The 5,839-nt window shown below is 38.4% G+C and overlaps 1 long non-coding RNA gene across 1 annotated transcript; it reads left to right on the forward strand.

The window, feature by feature from the left end:
* The first annotated feature begins 415 nt into the window (after positions 1–415).
* On the forward strand, positions 416–5,839 carry LOC149978249 (uncharacterized). The gene is made up of 2 exons (XR_016486239.1): positions 416–2,383; positions 2,549–5,839. It is a non-coding gene; the product is annotated as an uncharacterized LOC149978249 (long non-coding RNA).

The following is a 5,839-nucleotide window of genomic DNA, read 5'->3' on the forward strand; positions in this document are numbered from 1 at the left end:
ATCCGCCGATGGCAGAACTAAAGCGGTGTTTGTCAGACCATGAGACATCCTGAAAATCGGTCTTCTCACTAAGCCCTCTGTGGAAAGACGAGACTCTCATGAACACAATGGTGTTCTCCGTTTTTGCTCTACCACCCGACAAGCCTCATGGGACTAATATGACCACTCTGTGGAAAGGTGAATCTGTTACGAACACGTACAGTAACATGTCGGTTGTTTTGCTCTAACAAGACTTGTCTCAAGGTCGTAGGTACCAGTAAAAAAAAAATGTATGGAAGTATATATGGAGAAAGAAAAAAATAGTTTCCTGATCTTTCTTATATCTCTCAGATATAGAACAGACACTTCAGAACAAACGTTCTTTTGATTTTTTTGGGGGGGACAATCTGTTCCATTTAGTGAATCTGTTATTCAGTGAGTTATGGGCTAATAGCAGTAATGCCAAATTCAATGTTTCATCAAATATTTCTTTTATATATTTTTTGAGACCTGAAGTGGTCTTAAAATGTTTAATAAAATAATTAAATGATCCTTGGTATGACCATCTCAAATCAATTCCATATGTTATCTTAGTAGAACCCCTACCCCGGCTTTGACAGGGCTTAGACTAGAGGGTTTTAAACTGACAGATTCTGATGGGATTTTTTTATTTATTAGGTTACTTAGATTAACATACCGTCACTAGACTCTAGGGGGTTTAAAGCCCAGCGACTAGCAAAACTCTTTATATGAACCGTAAAACAAGCTCTCTAAAAGGTTTGGATGGATTACATTAAAATGTCAGCGGTTAAGCGTTAATCAAGTCAGGATGAGAATCAGAGAGAGGGCAGCAGAGAATGGGTGGTGGCCATGCCAGTCAAGAGGGTGCTCTGGCCTACTGTCTGTGTTGCTGCTATCCCTTAGTACAGAGCTCAGGAGCTGCTATAGGGATACAGAGAAAGAGAGGAGATGGACTCATCTGCCCCTCCATCACTGCAATTACTGCATCATAATGTACTATACCTATGTCATGTGTTTCCAGGGCATTTTATCCATTAGGAGCAGTGTCACCATCTTCCTTTCAGTCTGTGGTTCTGTCTATGGGTAATTGGTACCACTATATCAGTTGCACCACCACAGGCAGGACATTTAGGGTTAAACACTGCAATGTGGTAGCAATTTTGGGTTCTGCTCCATTGGAAAGCTCTAGCACATTTCCTTAAATCCCGGAACATTAGACAGTTTTGAGGGTTTTTTTTAAAGTACAGTTCACAGCCAATTTCTAAGCAGGAATTGCCTTTGGTTTGGTTGTTTATGAAAACAGATCCTAATGGTTTTAGGATGGCTTCCACCTCTCAAACAGAGACAATGAGTCAATATGACAGTGAATTGTTTGATACACTTCAACGTAAGCGATTTACTCCAGAGAAATCACTCATGATATGGTTTCCAAATGGTGTTTCTTTCTCACCTGTTTGATGATTGGCTTTCTGGCACGTGGGAAATGTAATTTAGTTAGCGTGATTATTTTATGCAATGAGTTTTGCCATATTCATATGTCTCAATTTCCCTTGAAAGTGTGTTTTAGATTTGGAGTGAATGAATGATCACGTTACAGTCAATGTGACCGTTTTGTACTTTATAGGGCGCTCATTCCAACATCTGATTGTATGTCCTTTGTGGGGAGATGATCAGTGCAAAGCGTCACAGAAGTTGAAGAAATATGAAACTGTTGATCATATCGCTTACTCATTTGAGAGTTGGCGAAGTAATGTTTTACTGTGTCAGGAAAAATAAGTATTAAGAAAACATCTGTGGCCCTAAACTTGTCAAAGTTAAAATCATGACTTGCGTCTAAAATGTGCAGCCGGATGGTTTTCACTCACCGTTCTGTATCATCAACAGGACATGATTTCAGCCATCCATTAAAGGAAACATTTCTGCCTTTTTGGTGTATCTTCAAGTTCTTATGATGCCAGATGGTGAAAGGGATAGTCATCTCAAGTAGGAGTATTGTAGACTTGGCACAGCCTCCTATCCCACTTTTCTATGTTGGATAGTATGATTTGTGGGGTATAATTTGTATAGTGGATCTGAATATTGTCATTTAAAACATGCTGACAACATTGTAGGTTTATCACTAATCCTGATTTATCCTGACCCTTAGAGGGAACCAGTTAAGGTTTCACTGAAGTTCCACTCCTTTATTGCAGCCAACAACAACCCCAGAAAAGAGAAAGTCAGGCTCACCTCCGCAGAGCCAACCCCAATTTACTGTAATCCCAGAGCTTCACATTAACCAGACTGCTTGAATCAGGCAGGAGTGCTGCTCGCTTCATGTGGTTTTAAGTTACTTAACAATACCTCTCTCATTTTAAGGGTAGGCTACAAGTTCAACGAAACGGTGAGTCCTGTGTAAAATCTATTGTTCTGTTCATTCTGTGAAATGTTTGTTTTAGGAGTTCATCATCAAAAAGTATTGATGCAACTCGGATATTAAAGTTAATTGAATGATTACTCAATGTCAGTTTGAAATTAAATGTTACATTCTGTGTTTGTATAATTTCAGGTATGCTGCCCTGCACAACGGAAACCATATTGAAAAGGAAAAGCAGTCGTTGCAGAAAGAGGACACAGAGTCCTGCTTCTGACAACCACAGACAGTCAGACAGACACTACCCTGTGCAATCTGAGACAGGGACTGGGCCAGAACCAGCCCTAGAGGGAGTCATTCTAAGGCAGCCTCTCCCACTGAGCCAAACCAACAACATGTTTGGACTGAATTCTTAGTAGCGGGATCGATTATGGACTGTGGAATACTTTAAGGTGAATAATGTTGCCAAAGCCATTTGATATTAACTTTTGTTTTAAGACATGTCGTTTCATATTTCCTTTGCTTAGAAAAGGAAGAAAAACACTCAATCTTTCTGATCCACTATAGTTAACGGATGTTCCGGTAATGCTTAGTGTTATCTGTCACCAATGTAAACATTTCAATAAGCTTTATTGATCTAAGGAGGTGCAATTTCACACAGGCACAGAGGGCTCATAACCCCTTCATTTAGAATGAAGTATTAACTTGAAAATGTTCTCATTTTATTCAACTTCAGGTCTCTTATCTCTCTCTGTCATTGGTGCCCTATACTCAGTCACTATCAGCCTAGATCCCATAACTTTCCTTTGATGCTTTGCATAATCTTCAAAAGCCGAAAGTGATAAAGTATTTTAGCACACCCACGGTATAATATGGTATGTGATGAAATAATTCAGCCCCTGAAGTGCATTATTAGCTACTACACTTTATAAATGATCCCTTCTCTCTCATGACTCCTCTCTCAGATGTTGACAAAGATGGACCATGCAATAAGATGGACGTGTTTTTAAAGATTATGGTTGCTGAAGCAATTTAATCTTGGTCACAGTATTTTGCCTCCTACTGATGTGTGTTGTCTACTACAGTACGTGCATACTACGTACAGTATGTGGGCGCATGCTTGAGATCATGTCCTATACTTCATGAAGGGCCCCTCTCAACACCACGTGTTCAGTCTAGTCCACAGCAACATCCCATTTCTTATGCATTACGAACAGTGGTCCGAAAACATTTGCTAGAGTGTACTACAATTTTCCGGCATTTTGTATTCATGAACAATCCAAGGTATCCCTTGAAATGTATAATTACCTGCACCTGAAATGTGAACATTGACTTTCTTTTCCTGTGCCATTCCAAAGCAAACCATTCCACTTGCTGAATCCTTCAGTAGACTACCAATGATGACTAGCTCGTTTAAAAGGCAATCGCCACCAAAGCCAGCATTTCATTTTCAATGAGTCACCAAATAGAGGCTCAATGGCACATTCTGTCCAAAACACTGGGAATATTTCCTTTCAGAAAACAATGCAAAGAGAACATACATAGTCATATACAGCAGGATGTAAAGAATACCAACTGCATTTTCCCCATACATTCATGTTAAACACACATTCAAGCGACGTCTCCCAGCAACTTAAACAAAATGACCCTGTTGGTTGAACTTCCTGATGAAATGTCCAATCTTAAAGGGGCAGTGCAGTCAAAAACATTTACCATTTTTTTGTATGATATTTCCAGACTATCAGGTCGAAATTAAAGGGGCAGTGCAGTCAAAAACATTTACCATTTTTTTTGTATGATATTTCCAGACTATCAGGTCGAAATTGTGAAAATTATGAAAATGCCCTTTAAGTGTAAGCTTTTTGAAGAAAAACCAGCAGACACTATGCCCTCCATGGAATGAGTTTGACACCCCTACCCTAGAGTCTAGACCAGAGTTTCCCAACCCTCTCCTCGGATGTTTCACATTTGAGTTTTAACCCTAAACTACCACATCTGATTCAATTAGGCAAAGGCAGGAGGATTAGTTGACTAATTGAATCAGGTGTGCCAGTTTAGAGTTAAAACAAAAATGTGAGAGGGTTGGGAAACCCTGGTCTAGATGATCCAATCAGATGTGTCAGTACATCCACACGATCAGTCTGAGCATTTCAATGGCAAAAGAAGGCTCAGGGAAATAAATGATAGACAAATATATTTTGATTTACAACCATGAAATAAACACTCAGTGATTTATTAGACACTGAGTGATGATTTTAAAAAATTTAATGAAAATGACTGCATGAGGCTTTAATAGATAGCCCAGCAGATTATCCTGTTTTTATAATGTACATGTTGAAATGTAAATATCAGAATTACCATTAAGTTGTCTCTGAGTGGGGTGTTTGGGGCAAGGTTGAGTGTGTTACGCAGTGTCCAGTAGCATTAAGCCATAAGTCATTACATCCATCCTGTCTTCCTCCTTACAAAACCAAAATGTCAGTCACTCCCTCCTTCCCTCCTGTCCTTGGACTCAATTTTTCCCATGAAGATTTTTGAAGTGGATTTAACAAGTGACATCAATAAGGGATCATCGCTTTCACCTGGATTCACCTGGTCAGTCTGTCATGGAAAGAGCAGGTGTCAATAATGTTTTGTACACCCAGTGTAGGCAGAGCCGTTACAGTGCTATACCCTTCTGGAACAGATTTTAAACCAATGTTTGTTTTTTTTCATGCTCCTTAAAAAAAGCTATTTATCTCAGACTGTGACCTCTTCATAATTGAAGCACTAGCACTTTAGTAATATATAGATAATGATGTAACAAAGTATTTTCATCAGTTGATCGTCCACGACCAATTTTATAAACAAAGGTGTTTTGATCACTAAAATTATTTACTTTCCTTTTCATTCATCCTGAAGATTTTATTTTGTATTGTATTTTTGATGATACATTCAGAAAAGTCTGTAGTGCATTATTTTGGATACAAAGGTAAATGCCATGTGTACAATCCATGAAGACCCATTCTAATTATATAATAATCCAAATAGTCTCAAATCGTTCCCTTTGTGAGTGGGACTTTACTTGCTTACAGTGCAAACAATGCAACATAATGTTTGTCCATGAAAAATCGTAAAATTGAATTTGTATATCTTTCTTTGTTTGTGTTTCCTTTTACAGGAATGTAATTCAGCCAATTAAGAAGAGGATATATGCATTGTACTTCCAGCATAATTAAGGCTTATATTTCTGGGATTTTAAAGTGTACATAGATGAATATTCTTCAGCAAAAAAGTGGGATATGAGTCTGTCTCTTCAGTGAGCTTGAACAAAGCAATTATAATGTCTTTATATTCTTCATTCCAGTAGCTCTGCTGGCCTATCCTTCCAGCACAGTATAATGATAAAGCCTGAACATGTAAGCCACCATATACTTCAGTACACATGTGTATGCATAGTCACATACAGCTGTTTTTTTTATGTTTATAAACCTTGTACATCACAAC

The sequence above is a fragment of the Oncorhynchus mykiss genome, chromosome 14 (assembly GCF_057628025.1).
Source record: "Oncorhynchus mykiss isolate SJ-2025 chromosome 14, ASM5762802v1, whole genome shotgun sequence".
Classification (NCBI taxonomy): Eukaryota; Metazoa; Chordata; class Actinopteri; order Salmoniformes; family Salmonidae; genus Oncorhynchus; species Oncorhynchus mykiss.